The sequence below is a fragment of the Phascolarctos cinereus genome, unplaced genomic scaffold (assembly GCF_003287225.1).
Source record: "Phascolarctos cinereus isolate Bilbo 61053 unplaced genomic scaffold, phaCin_HiC Scaffold_9;HRSCAF=440, whole genome shotgun sequence".
NCBI classification, from domain to species: domain Eukaryota; kingdom Metazoa; phylum Chordata; class Mammalia; order Diprotodontia; family Phascolarctidae; genus Phascolarctos; species Phascolarctos cinereus.
The window spans coordinates 36,405,969-36,419,821 of NW_027556402.1; positions in this window are offsets into that span (position 1 = coordinate 36,405,969).

Below are 13,853 nucleotides of genomic sequence, written 5' to 3' on the forward strand. Positions count from 1 at the left end.
CACCTTTGTAACAGATTTGTGAAGTGTGATACCTATGCCTTCATCCAAGTCATTGATAAAAATATTAAATAGAACAGAGTCCTGGGACATTCCTCAGGAAACCTCCCTTTAACTCCACTATCTTCAACTAGCAGAGAACATATCCTTATCAGAAATTCCCCAATGAGTTCAGAGTTTCAGTCCAAATATTCAAAACCAAAAATCTCCATGCGCATTCTGATTTTTTTTATTAAACAGTACCTTTCAAATATAAAATATTTCATTTTATATGAATATAATATTTACAAGGTCATTGAATAAAATAATAGATGAACAGATCAAAATGGAGTATAAGCATGGTTTAGTAGGTTTCCGTTTATAAAATGTTAATTGAACTGATAAAGGTGATTTCATGCCCTAACAATACATTTATTAGCTCAAGTATATGAGGTCTCAAAATTCTTATGTGAAATTGAAATGATTTTTCTACATAAAAGTCCTTTAAGAAGATCTCCATGTCTGGAATATCAGGGAACATTTAAGACATACTTTGAAGCATCAGGGCATGGGGTAACCCTGACAACCTTCCCTGAGAGGCGAAGCTGTCTGGATTCAGTGTGTAGAGTACCAAAGCTAACTTAGATGGATAGTTATGATATTCAATAACATCCTGACATGCTTGGTCCTTTTATAATTTCCACTTTTAAAATTTGTGATGTTATAAAATATGAATAAAAACTGGTTTCACTGAGTGTTTCAAAAACATGCATTTTGAATTACATATTAAATTAAATGTTACAGTTTGTGAAGGCCCTGGATAACAACAAGACCAATTACTTCATTTTATAGATGGCAAAAATAAGACCGTAAATCAAAGCTGTAGAGCTTGAAGAGAACTTAGAGGTCACTAAGTGACCTTGCCCATTTTGCAGATGAGGAAACTGAGGCATAGAGAAATTAACTGACTTGGCCGTTGTCTCACAACTTGTATGTGTCTTACGTAGGGTATAAATTTAGTGCTGTACTCTATCCACTATGACACCTAGCCGACAAATGATTTATCCAACGGACTTGAACCCAGGTCTCCTGACCAATTCTTTCCAAGATACTATGCTGCTTTTCTTTAACGTCAGGTATGGCTGATGTCAAAAAATCAACAAGGATGTATTTAGTGCCTATGATGTAGCTAGGAACTATGCTATGAACTATGGACACCAAGACAGAATTACCATGGACTACCCTCTGGGAGCTGATATTCCATCAGGGAAAACAAAATATTCCTGTGTGTAGGAGTGTGTGTATGTGCGTACACATACACGGATGGGCAAAATAAATGCAAGATGATGGCATCAAGTAATCACACACTCCTTGAAAAGATCCCAGGGGAGATACCAGAAAGAGTTTGTTTTCTTTTGTTAAAACTGATGAGAAACATCTAATTAGAATTTCACTGAATGTTATAAAAGTATGTGTACATTTTGAGCAACAGCTTAGAGCAATTAATGCATACCAGGGGAGTTATATACCATGATTAGACCAGCTTCACAACGGTGATCAACATTTTATTTTTGCAATTTAGTTTTCTTTGCTTTATCTTATCATTTTGGATCAGACCTCAAATTCATCTGTGTAGGAACTCCCAGGAAGGAAATTCCTTCTCTTTGTGAAGAATAAAAATTGTTCTGAGGTTTATAGTTTTAAATTGCTGCCTGGGGCACTGAGACATTAAGTGAATTACCCAGGATTAAATAAGCAATATGTATTAGAGAGCATTGTGGATCAAGTCCTGTTCAAACAGTACAATTCAATTGAATGTGTAATATTTTTGTAGCTGAAGGAAAGTCCTCTCCAGCATACATCCTTCTACTTCTCTGCAAGATGGTGGTGTGGTGGAGAAAATCAGCAAGATGGTAGTGTTGAGTTGCTTTTTGGTCATGTCCGATTCTTTGTGACCCCTTTTGGGGTTTCTTGGCAAAGATGCTGGAGTGGCTTGCCATTTCCTTCTTCAGCTCATTTTACATATTGAAGAAATGAGGCAAGCAGGATTAAGTGACTTGACCAGGGTCATACAGCTAATCAGTGTCTGAGGCTGGATTTGAACTTAAGGCCTCCTGATTCGAATCCTGGCTCTCTATCCTTTACACCACCTAGCTGCCCTAGTATCAGTAAGACCTAAATTAAAATCTGACCTCAAACACTTTTGAGCTGTGTGACATATGTCTGTTTCAGTTTTCTCATCTTAAAAAAAAATATAATAATGACAGCAACTACATGTCTGGGTTTTTGTGATGATAACATGGTGTATGTGTGTGTGTGTGTGTGTACAATTTTATCTTTAAATTTTATTTTTAACTTCCGAATTCTATCCTTCCTTCTAGCCATCCCCTACTCACTGAGATTGCAAGAAATAAAAACCCATATACATATGAAGTCATGCCAAACATATTTCTTCATTAGTCATGCATGTTCTTGGGGGTGGAGCAAGGGTAGGAAAGGAAAGAAAAATAAGGGAAAAAATATTCTCGAATCTGCACTCTGTCCATCTGGAGATGAATAGTGTTTTACATCACGAATCTTTTGGAACTGTCATGAATCATTGTATTGATCAGAGTTACTAACTTTTTCACAGTTGATTATCCTTAATATAATGCTTTTACAGTGTAGATTGTCCTCCTGATTCTGCTGACATAAAACTCTTCCCAGGTTTTTCTGAAACCATTAATGTTATCTTACAGCACAATAATATTCCATCACAATCACATACCAGAACTTGTTCAGCCATTGCCAACTGATGAGTAACCCCTCAGTTTCCAATTCTTTGACACCACAAAAAGAGATGTTTTAAATATTTTTACACTTATGATTCCTTTTCCTTTGACCTCCTAGTAGTGGTATTGCTTGGTCGAAGGATATGCATTGAAGTGGTACCTCAGGGTTGCTTTAATTTGAATTTCCGTAATTATTGATGATTAAGAGCCTTTTTTCATATGACTATCGATAGCTTTGATTTCTTCCTCTGAAAACTGTCTATTCATATTTTTGACCACATATCAATTTGAGAATGGCTCTTATTTTTATAAATCTAAGTTCTCTAAATATTTGAGAAATAAGACCTTTATCTGAGTAACTTTCTATAAAAAACCCTCATTTCCCGCTTTTCTTTTAATTTTATTTGCATTCGTCTTGTTTGTGAAAAATTTCTAAAATTTATGCAATCAGAATTATCCATTTTATCTTTCCTGTGTCTATGTCCTATTTAGTCATGAACTCTTTCCCTATCCATAGATATGATGAGGTAATTTCTTCCATAGGTCTAATTTGCTTATGATATATGATAGAACGTTTTTTTTTAAAGCAAGACAGTTTGCAAACCTTAAAGCATTATATGTGTTATTGTTGGTGTTAGAATAGTCCCTTGCAGAAAATTATCTGCAAATAAATATCAAATGAAGTAGTTTTCTTTGGAAAATCTGATTTTTTAGATTTTATTAGTTGTAGTCAATAATAGAGGATCATATGATCGTAAAGCCAGAGCTAGAAGAATCTCAGAATCTATCTGGTCTAAGGCTCTCATTTAAAAAAAAAAATTGAAGCCAAGGGAGGATAAATAACTTGCCCAAGGTCACATAGGTTGTGTCAGAGATTGGTTTTGAGCCCAGATCTTCTGACTCTAGTCTTGTGCTACAATCACCAAATGCCATTTCCTATTAATAACAGTTCACACAAGGTGACTTTTCAACTCATAATTCAATATATTCCTATTGGTGGGAGACTCTGCTATGGTAGAGTAGGGAACAGATGCTGAATTTGGAATCAGAAAGTAATAGGTTCAAATCCTGACAGATGTTGATGAGTTATGTGACCCTGGACAAGTCATTTAACCACTCCAACACAATTTCTCATCCTTCAAGCGAGGGTGTTAGAGTCAATGGCTTCTAATAACCTTTCTATTTCTAAATTTATGATACTTTATTTTCTTGGGAATTAGGAAGCCAGGTTTTCTAATTCCAACTTCTATTAATTAGTTATATGGCATAGGATAAATCTAGTTATCTCGTTGAACTTTAGTGTCATTTTAAGCAAGTGGGACAACATGATTTCTAGTTATAAAATCCTATAATTATGTATCTTGTTGGCCCAATATATGAGGAAAATAGATAACTTCTTGTTTGGTATGACTGAAGGGCCTGTCCAAATACGCGTATTTCCAAAATTAGGTCTATTGTTGGACTAAAAATTTCTACTGTTTTCATTAGAAAAGGACTAGAAAGGTTTCTGTCATTCAACTTTGATAAACTGTGCATTAGTTATTTCATATATTAACATAGACTAGTTTATTGTACTAAATTCTCTACTGCCTTATTATCAACAAGAAGACAGTGCTACATTTGATAGAATGTGAAATAGCATAGCTAAATTTCTTTTTTAATGTAAATAGCTTTTATTTTGTTCCAATTATGTGTAATGACAATTTTTGACATTCATTTTTTATAGGATAATGAGCTCCAAATTTTTTTCCTTCCCTTACCCCTTCCTAAGATGGCAAGTAAGCTGATATAGGTTAGACATGTGCAGTCATGTAAAGCATATTTCCACATTAGTTATGTTCTGAAAGAAGAAATAGAACAGAAGAAAAGACATACATATACACACACAAATTAGTGTTCTTCTATCTGCATTCGGACTCTGTTAGTTCTTTCCCTGGATGTGGACAGCGTTTTCTGTCCTAAGTCCTTTGTATTTGCCTTGGACCATTATATTGCTGAGAACAGCTGAGTCATTTGTAGTTGATCACACAATGTTGCTGTTGCAGTGTACAATGTTTTCTTGGTTCTGCTCATTTCACTTTGCATCTTTTTGTACAAGTCTTTCCAGGTTTTTTTTTTTTCTGAGATCTGCCTCTTCATCATTTCTTATTGCATAGTAGTATTCCATTACATTCATATACCACAGCTTGTTCATCCATTTCCCAATTGATGGGCGTCCCCTCAATTTCCAATATTTTTCCGTCACAAAAAATCTTTTTTCACACGTAGTTCCTTTTCCCTTTTTTAATAATCTCTTTGGGATACAGACCTAGTGGTGGTATTGCTAGATTACAAGGTACGGACAATTTGATTGCCCTTTTGGGGCAAATCAATTTTTGGGGGCAAATCATTTTGTTTCGAAATGCTCTCCAGAATGGTTGAAGCAGTTCACAACTCTACCAACAATGTATTAGTATTCCAGTTTTCCCGCATCTTCTCCAACATTTATCATTTTCCTTTTCTGTTATATTAGCCAATCTGATAGGTGTGAGGTGGTACCTCAGAGTTGTTTTAATTTGCATTTCTCTAATCAATAGTGATTTAGAGCATTTTTTTCCCATATGACTATGGATAGCTTTGATTTCTCCATCTGCTAACTGCAATAGGTAAGTTTCAATGGAAAAAAAAGTTGGAAGTATGGAATAATGTCTGTGCAAGAGGGACATTGCAGTGGAGCCAAGTGTACACTCAGAAGAGCCAAGAGTTGGCACAAAGACACAAGTCTACACATGAGAGGTACCAGAAAGAGGAACAGAGGAAAATGAAGGAGCCAAGATAAGTTTGCACACTTTGTGGCTCTATAAAACCAGTCTCCTAGTATTTCAATTACATTTCGCAGTTAACATAGCCTATAATCACAGGGAAGCTTTGAACTCAGACCATTTGTCTCCATGGCCAGTGTTTTTTCTACTCTGCCAAAGTTCTTTCATCACTAGATTCTGTGTACAGACATATTACACCTGAAGTCACCCTGAGCAACTTAATTTTACAAAAATGTTCTTATCCTTCATAAACAAACTCCATGTTAAGTTCTAACATTTTGAGTCTTAATTCTTTATTTTAGAAATTTAAATATTAGAGAGTGATGTTAAGCACTGTATGCTTGCTATGCAATGATAAAGGAAATTACTTTATCAGTAGGAACTCTATTCACAAGAGACACATCAAATCCATTTTTCTACTTGGCTGCATTTGGTTTAGAAATAGGACAAAAGGGGTAAAAAGATCTTGAGGAGTTAAAATTTAATTTGAACCTTCATCTCACCCCTTTTGGACTCTTGGATGTGTAATCCGATAAAATCTAGTTCTAGTATTGTATATTTAGAGCTGGAAGGAATCTTAGAGAGTCAATGTAATCCAACTAGCTCAAATTTGCAGCTGACAAAACTGAGCGTCAGAGAGTAAAAATGATCATGCTGTTAGGAAATGTCAGAGGTAGGATTGGAACCCAGGACTTTCTGATTCCAGACTGTATACCAGAAATTCACTATCTTTTCCCTCCTGCACATTGCAGTTTTATATTACTCCATTAATCCAGGCAGTATATGCTATACCTTCCCTAGTTACAAACAAGAATTAGCTCTGTTTCTTAACCCTTTTCCAGAATTTTACTGAATTCTTTAGTTTTTTCTACTCTTTATTATCACAGTTACAGTAACTGCACTAGCAAGGGCATTATCTCCCTTCTATTCAGCAGTTGGATAGCTTATACAACCAGAGAGAGCTCAGGTTTCTGGATTGGCATATCATATTCCATAAATTTACCCTTGTGCTCCAGCAGGAGTAATTTTGACTTAAGTAAAAATAAGACATCCAGGTGTGAACTAAGTCATTGAGGCAGAGTAGTGCGGCTTTAGGAAATCTCCTTACTTTGTCTCTCTATGCAGTTGTATATTATATAGGGGTGTGTGTGTGTGTTCCCTGGTGTTGTGTGTATATATGTCCCTGAAGAAAGTCTCATGTACAATGTCTTATAAGCTATTGGAGGTCTTAGGCACAGAATATGTCAAAGAGCTGAATAGTGATGAAAATGGGTTATCAAGTGAGTGACAGCCACAATTCTGAAAACACTCCCTGAGCACTTCCCTATTCTTTTTGGTATGTATGAAAGTCAGATATGTGAGAGCCTTATACTATATACACCAACTTGGGAGGACCCATTCATCTCTTCCTCTCTTTTTGAGCCCATTATAATTTCCTTTTCTATAACAAAATGCTCCATTATCTAGATAAAATTTATATTTCTCTTATAGCTTTCTAAAACTGAAAATATTAGGGATTTCTCAAATTCTTTTAGATTTCAGGTCTATCGGTCTCATCTGATTTTTCATTGGTGCCCTTATCTCCCTCCCAACCATTGTCTTAGTGAAGATTAATTTCAAGGACTTAGTCTGATTTTTGACTGCTCAAGAATGTATCTTTTTTCCATAATGTTGCTATGGAAATAATGATTCCCACAATATTGTTTCACCAAAAGTCATGTTTTCCCGGAACCAATAAGCTATGTTAGGCAGGGCGTGCTAAACATAGAATCATTGATTGTTAGAGCTAGAAGGGGGAAAAGGACCACAGAGTTCATCTAGTCCAAATCATTCATTTTATAGGTCAGGAAACTGAGGAACAGGAGGATTAAGTGAGTTGTGTTAAGTCTGTCATAGCAGGTAAAGGGCAGAACTGGGATTAGACACTAGATCCCTTGTTCCCCACCCCAGTGCATTCTACCTAGTAACATTCTCATATAAGACATTAAAGCTTACAAAGCACTTTCCAGCCAGCAACCCTGTGAACTGGTAGTACCAATATTATTGTTCCCAATAACAGATGAGAAAAGTGAGTCTCAGAGAGGTTAAGTGATTGTTCGGTAACACATAGATAATAAAGATTGTAAATAATAATGTCTATGCATGCTGTAAAGTAGAGAGCAAGGACTTCTATTATGTATAGAAACAGCCTCACTAAACATCCTGTATGGGATTGAGCCTGGAAGAACAGGGTATGCTTGAAGAATGGAATCCCTACCCAAAGTTTTAAAAACAAAAGTTAAAAAAAAATTGTTTTCATATGCAACTGGGAAATAAGATATACAGGAAATGGGGTATAGAAATCCATCCTGCCCTACAGGAAAATTGAAGGGGAAGGAGATAAGAGGAGGGAGGGAGAGATAGAAGGGAGGGCAGATTAGGAGAAGGGGTATTCAGAATACATGTCATCTTGGGGTGGGGGGAGGGATGAGATGGGGAGAAAATGTGGAACTTAAAATCTTGTGGAAGTGAATGTTGAAAACTAAAAATAAATAAATTAATTTTACAAAAAGAAAAAAAGAGAGAATGGAATCCCTATTGGCTGGTCTCCTGTTTAAAGACTCATCAGGGGGCAGGTAGCTGGTGCAATGACTAGAGCACTGTCCCTGGAGTCAGGAGGACCTAAGTTTAAATCTGGCCTCAGGCATTTGATATTTACCGTCTATGTGACCCTGGGCAAGTCATTTAACCCCAATTGCCTAGCCAAAAAAAAAAAAAAAACTTAACAATCATGGTACACTTAGAGAAGGTTAGAAAATCAATTAAAATCTAGTTGAAATAATTAGTAACTTTAGCAAAGTTCCAGTACATAAAACAAACCCACACTATCATCAACATTCCCATATACTACCGACAAAACTCAACAAGAAGAGATAGAGAAATTCTGTTTAAAATAACAGGAGTCAGTATGATACATGTGGGAATTTACCTGCCAAGACACACACAGGCACTATATGAGCACAAATATAAAATGCTTTTTACACAAATTAAGACAGATTTAAACATTTGGGGAAATAGTAATTGCTCATGGGCAGCTGGGCCAATAAAATAAAAGTGACAATATTACAATATTATTAATAATTTGCTTATTCAGTGCCATATTGAACTACCAAATAATTATTTTATATATCTAGAAAAAAATGAGAAAAATTATAAGAAAATTAATCTGGAAGAAGAAAAAGTCAAGAATCTCAAGGAAATCAATGAAAAAAAAGAGGAAGATAAGAAGGAAAGAGGCCTAGCAGTACCAGATCTCATACTATACTACAAAGTCTTAATCATCAAAACAATCCAGTAGTGGATAAGATGTAGAGTGACTAATCAATGGAATAGATTAAGTACACAATACACCACTGTAGGATAGTGTTTGATCAATCCAAATATCCAAGGCATTGTGGCAAGAACTCACTATTTGACAAAAACTTCTGGGAAAACTGGAACATAGTCCGGCAGAAACTAGATATAGATAAATAACTTACACTGTACAGCAAGATAAGCTCAGAATGGACACACGATTTAGACTTAAAGGGTCTAAAAATAAGCAAATTAGGGGAGCATGGAAAACATTACCTGCTAGAAATATGGGTAAAGGAAGAGTTCACCAAGTATGAGATAGGAAGGATAACGTGAGGTTAAAATGAATAATTCTGATTACATTCAATTAAAAAGACACTTGCATAAACAAAACCAATGCAGCCAAAATTAGAAGAAAAGCAGGATTCAGGAAAAATATTACAGAAAGCTTTTTAATAAAGGTCTAGTTTCTCAAATACATACGAACTGAGTCAAATTATAAAAAAAAAGATCAATTCCTCAACTGATAATTGGTTAAAGGATATGAACAGATAGTTTTCAGAAAAAAAGAAACCAAATATATCAATTACCATATGAAAGATGATCTAACGAGTACAAATCATATCAAGACTGGTTGAATTAACTTGGGGTGTTTAGCCAAAGAAGAGAAGAATCAATAAAATACGAGTTGTTTTTAAGTACTTTAAAGACTGACATTTGGTAGAACAGAGCCAGGAACCATGGGTGAAAGTTGAAGAGACAGATGTAGGCTTGATATCAGGAATAAATTTCCAAATGACTAATTACGTGGAATGGCAACCTGCATTGGGAGTTTCCCCTCTTGAAGTGGCCTTCAAGAAGAGACTGAATCATTACTTGTCTATGCCATTTTAGAGGGGATTCCTTTCATTTATGCTGCTACAGTCCCTTCCAACTTTCAACTTCTACAATGATTTAATAGTCAATATTTTATAAATATGTATTTAAAGATGTTTCAAGGTCAAATAGAGCATACTAAGCAAGCACAGAGAGAAATTTCACTGTTGTTCTCTCCTCAAGAAAGACAATAACAATGGAAGTAAATATTAAAGGAAGCTGGATTGCTGCAGCCACCTTGACTTGTGCCCCTTTCTGCCAAATGGAGCCCAAATTGTAGTATTCTTGATGTTTGATATTAAATGGCTGCAAGAACAAGTAGCCACCTAACAATTACTCCAGTCCTACTTCTGTTGAAAGCTTCCACAAGGAAGACGCATGACACCATATGTAACTGTTGCATTTATGGGTTACTTCTGAGACCTAAACAGAGCAGAACATGACAAAATTTAACGATAATAGCTGGTAAGATTTATTCACATAGAAGTTGGCTGGTAATTTCTTTCCCATCTACGTCTCTGACTTTTCAGTATTGACTTGGAAGTCTTCTTTTAAGTGTTATTTTTTTTTGTCTGAAAATATTTCCCTTTTATTACAAATTCCTGAGAAATGCTATACCAAATTGCTATACTAAATTAAACATGAAATTCTCTAAACGTTGCAAGCAATTCAGTCAACACTAACAGAAACGTCATTAACAAGGAAACAATTTTCTTTTCATAAAAGTTACAAGTCCTTAAAAATTATGTGCAGCCAATACCACATTATCAACCACAGCTATCATATGATCTATATCAGGAAGTAAGAACTGAGGGCCACATGCAGTGATATGGGTAGAAATGGGGTCAAAGTCAGAAGCCATCAACCAAGTAGCTCAACCTGTAAAGACAGACAGAGTTGGTGAAGGATCCAGCTCTTAGAGAAGCAATAATGAGACACACCAATGGCAGAATATGCAAAATAGAAGCTCATGTGGCAACCAAATGTCAATGGAAAAGGCACAACTAGCTTAGGAATCAGGCCATAGATTATGTGACTTGAGAGGCTATAGGCAGTATAGCTTACCATGCTGGGGCCATTTATGTATTCTAGCAGGCCTTTCTTTTTTAAGATGTGGCAGCCATCCATGTTCTTGACTTCTTCAATTCAACTGAACATTTATTATAAACATCTATTGTGTGTAGAAAAATGTTCTGGGCCCTGGGGCAGATAGAACACTTGGGTAAGTCATAACATATGACCCCCCGGAGTTTGTCTATTATAGAAATATGTGTACACAGATATGTACAAAAAATCATATAAATTCATGAGAGAGATGCAAATGATGTCTTCTCATGAGTGATGAACAGAATTGGAAAGAAGTGCTATGAATTATTTCACCATGGTTTATTATTTTTAATCTTTTTAAAACTTGATCCCATTGAATATAAGCTTACTGAGTATAGATAATTTATTCTTCCTGGCACATAGTGGGTGCTTAATAAAGACTTGTTTATTGATTGGTTATTCAAGGCATGTAGGCTTCCAGAAAAGATACACAATTATATTTGCCTAAATATTGAAGAATACACAACCAATCAGCATACGCAAGAAAAGGAGAATTGATCCCAGGTGTTTCTGTGTGATTGACTGTTGTCCTGTCATTCAATGTCTCAACACTGTAGGTAACTTTCTAAGATGCTAAGTGGTGGATAAAGTCTTGACTTGAATTGTTAGAGGGAGTTTCTTAATCTAGGAATGCTTCATTATCCAGGAAATCATCAATCTCTCCCCAATCCCTATCTTAATGTTAAAATAACTAATCTATTCTCTGGCAAACATTCACCACATAAGGGACTGTTAATGATTTATTATTTTACTTTCTCTATTTATAATTTTTTGAGAAATAAAATGGTACGAATTTATAAGATAATTTACTCCATATTAAAGTGCCAAAATAACAGAAAATATAGCTAAGCTATAATAAATATCAATAGAGATTGTCAAAAAGGAGACACACCATTCTCAAATTATTTTAATCCAAAATTGTGATTTTCATTAATTAGAGGCTCCCGGCATAGAAACTTCTTCCCACCTACCATTGCAGGTCAGCAACTTTTCTATAACTTAATGGAGGACATGATGAAGATGGAAGGTTTCAGTTGCAAGTAATAAAGAATTGACCAATGATCCTTATGATGTGGTGGCAAACCTAGTTTTTAATGTCATTTCCAGTGATAGTCATATTGGTTTCTGATGTTGAATCATTTAAAACTGGGCTGGAAGCAATGCTATTCTAAAAGGTCTTAGGATCATGGTCGAAGGATTTTTCTATCAGTGTCTGAAGGGAAATGGTAGTTAAGATGGTGGAGTAGTTTGACCTGCTTGGCATGTGTTGCCTCCTGGGTTTCCTTCAACGTATCTTGCTATTTCACCAAGGCTGGATATCCTACCCTATAAGTGGCAGTGAGTTGGCAGATGATGGGGTTGAATGGCCCCTTCTCCACAGGAACTGACTTGTTATATGATAGCTATAAAGAAGACTGGAAGCAGAACGTTGGTCTGGGGAAGGAGATGTTGCCACTCACAGGGGTCTTGCTGCCTATTTGTTTCATTTGATCAATAATTATCACTGGTGGTGATAAGAAGGTTGGCCCTTTGTCCACAAAGTTTTTTCCCTTCCAAGACACTTATGGGAGTGAATGTGGAAGCAGGTTTGGTGGTGTGGGGGACACTGTTATTTCCAAGGTTCTTGGTTCAGGGTTCTAGGTAATGGAGTCTGAGGGGAAATGGTGGTCAAGGTGGTGGCATTAGTTGTTTGATTTGCCTAGCACAGGCTACCTTCTGAAGCACCCTCAGAGTTCACTAAGATACTGTAAAGGACAGACTGATGACAAAGATATTAATTAATAGGCTACTAAAATTTTCTGCTTGAGTGGTGATGAGTTCAAGTTTCATCTCCTCTGTGATGCCTATCATAAATGCCCAGGCCCTTCTCTGAATTCACACAGATCTTGTAAGGTCATGATTCTATGAGAGAAGAAAAGGGGCAAATGTGAAATATTCATTGGGACTGATTGGTTTGGAGGGTTAAAGGAAAGACAAGAATCAAAGGTGATTCTGAGGTCACGAACTTGAACTAGGAACAAAAATAGAGATATCTGGAGGAAAGGGAGTTTCATTAAAGAAGACGGTGCGTTCAGTTTTGGACAAGTGGTGTAAACATCTATTTGGAGACTCCAGAAAGCATTTTGAAGATACAGAACTGTATCTCAGAAGCCTGATTTAGCTCAGTAGGAATATTTTTCATGCATTCACCTCTTTGTGATAACTGAACTGGGAGACAGAGAAAGCTTGGACATATGAGTCTTCAGGGACACTCACATAGAGTGAGTGAGAAATGGATGATGAACTAATTATGGTGGTTCAAGATAAAGGATCAAACATGCAGAAGAATAAGAAAAGAATGTTGCTATAATGGAGGGGTTATAGACAAGAGATTTCCTACTTAGCCAGAGACCTTGTCCTGATCAAACATTCGGAAAGAAATCCTTATATAATTGATAAATTTGCCTTTCTCATTTTAGAGGGAACTATGATTCTTCTATGTTTGCCTGCATTTTTGCTTTAATATTCTCTAGAGAGCTAGGCCCTTTAAGAATTTTGAGAGTGTTCTCCTGATTTTTGGATGAATCTTGGCCTTTTGTTGAGGTAGATGGGTTGGGATTTTTTTTTTCTCTATCTCTGTGTGTGTTTTCCTGAAGCATAATGAATAGTTTTTTTTTCACTGGAGGATGAGGACTGAGAAAAGACTGTCAAATTTAGCAATTCAGAGATCACTGGTAACCTTTGCAAAGGCCATTTCAGTTGAGTGGTGAGATCAGGAGCAAGATTTTAAGAAGTGAGTGGTTTGAGCACAGAGTGATTGAATAAGCTCCATAATCATAGAAGCTATAAGTAAAAAGGTCAGTACTCTCTGTTCAAATCGAAAGCAAATCTTCAGTATGAATCACAGTATGCAAAATGTTATTAACCTGCTACAGTCTGAATGATTCATTGTTCTAATATCATTTCACTTCAAGTGTTATTATTTTAGATTTATATTATCCAGAAATCC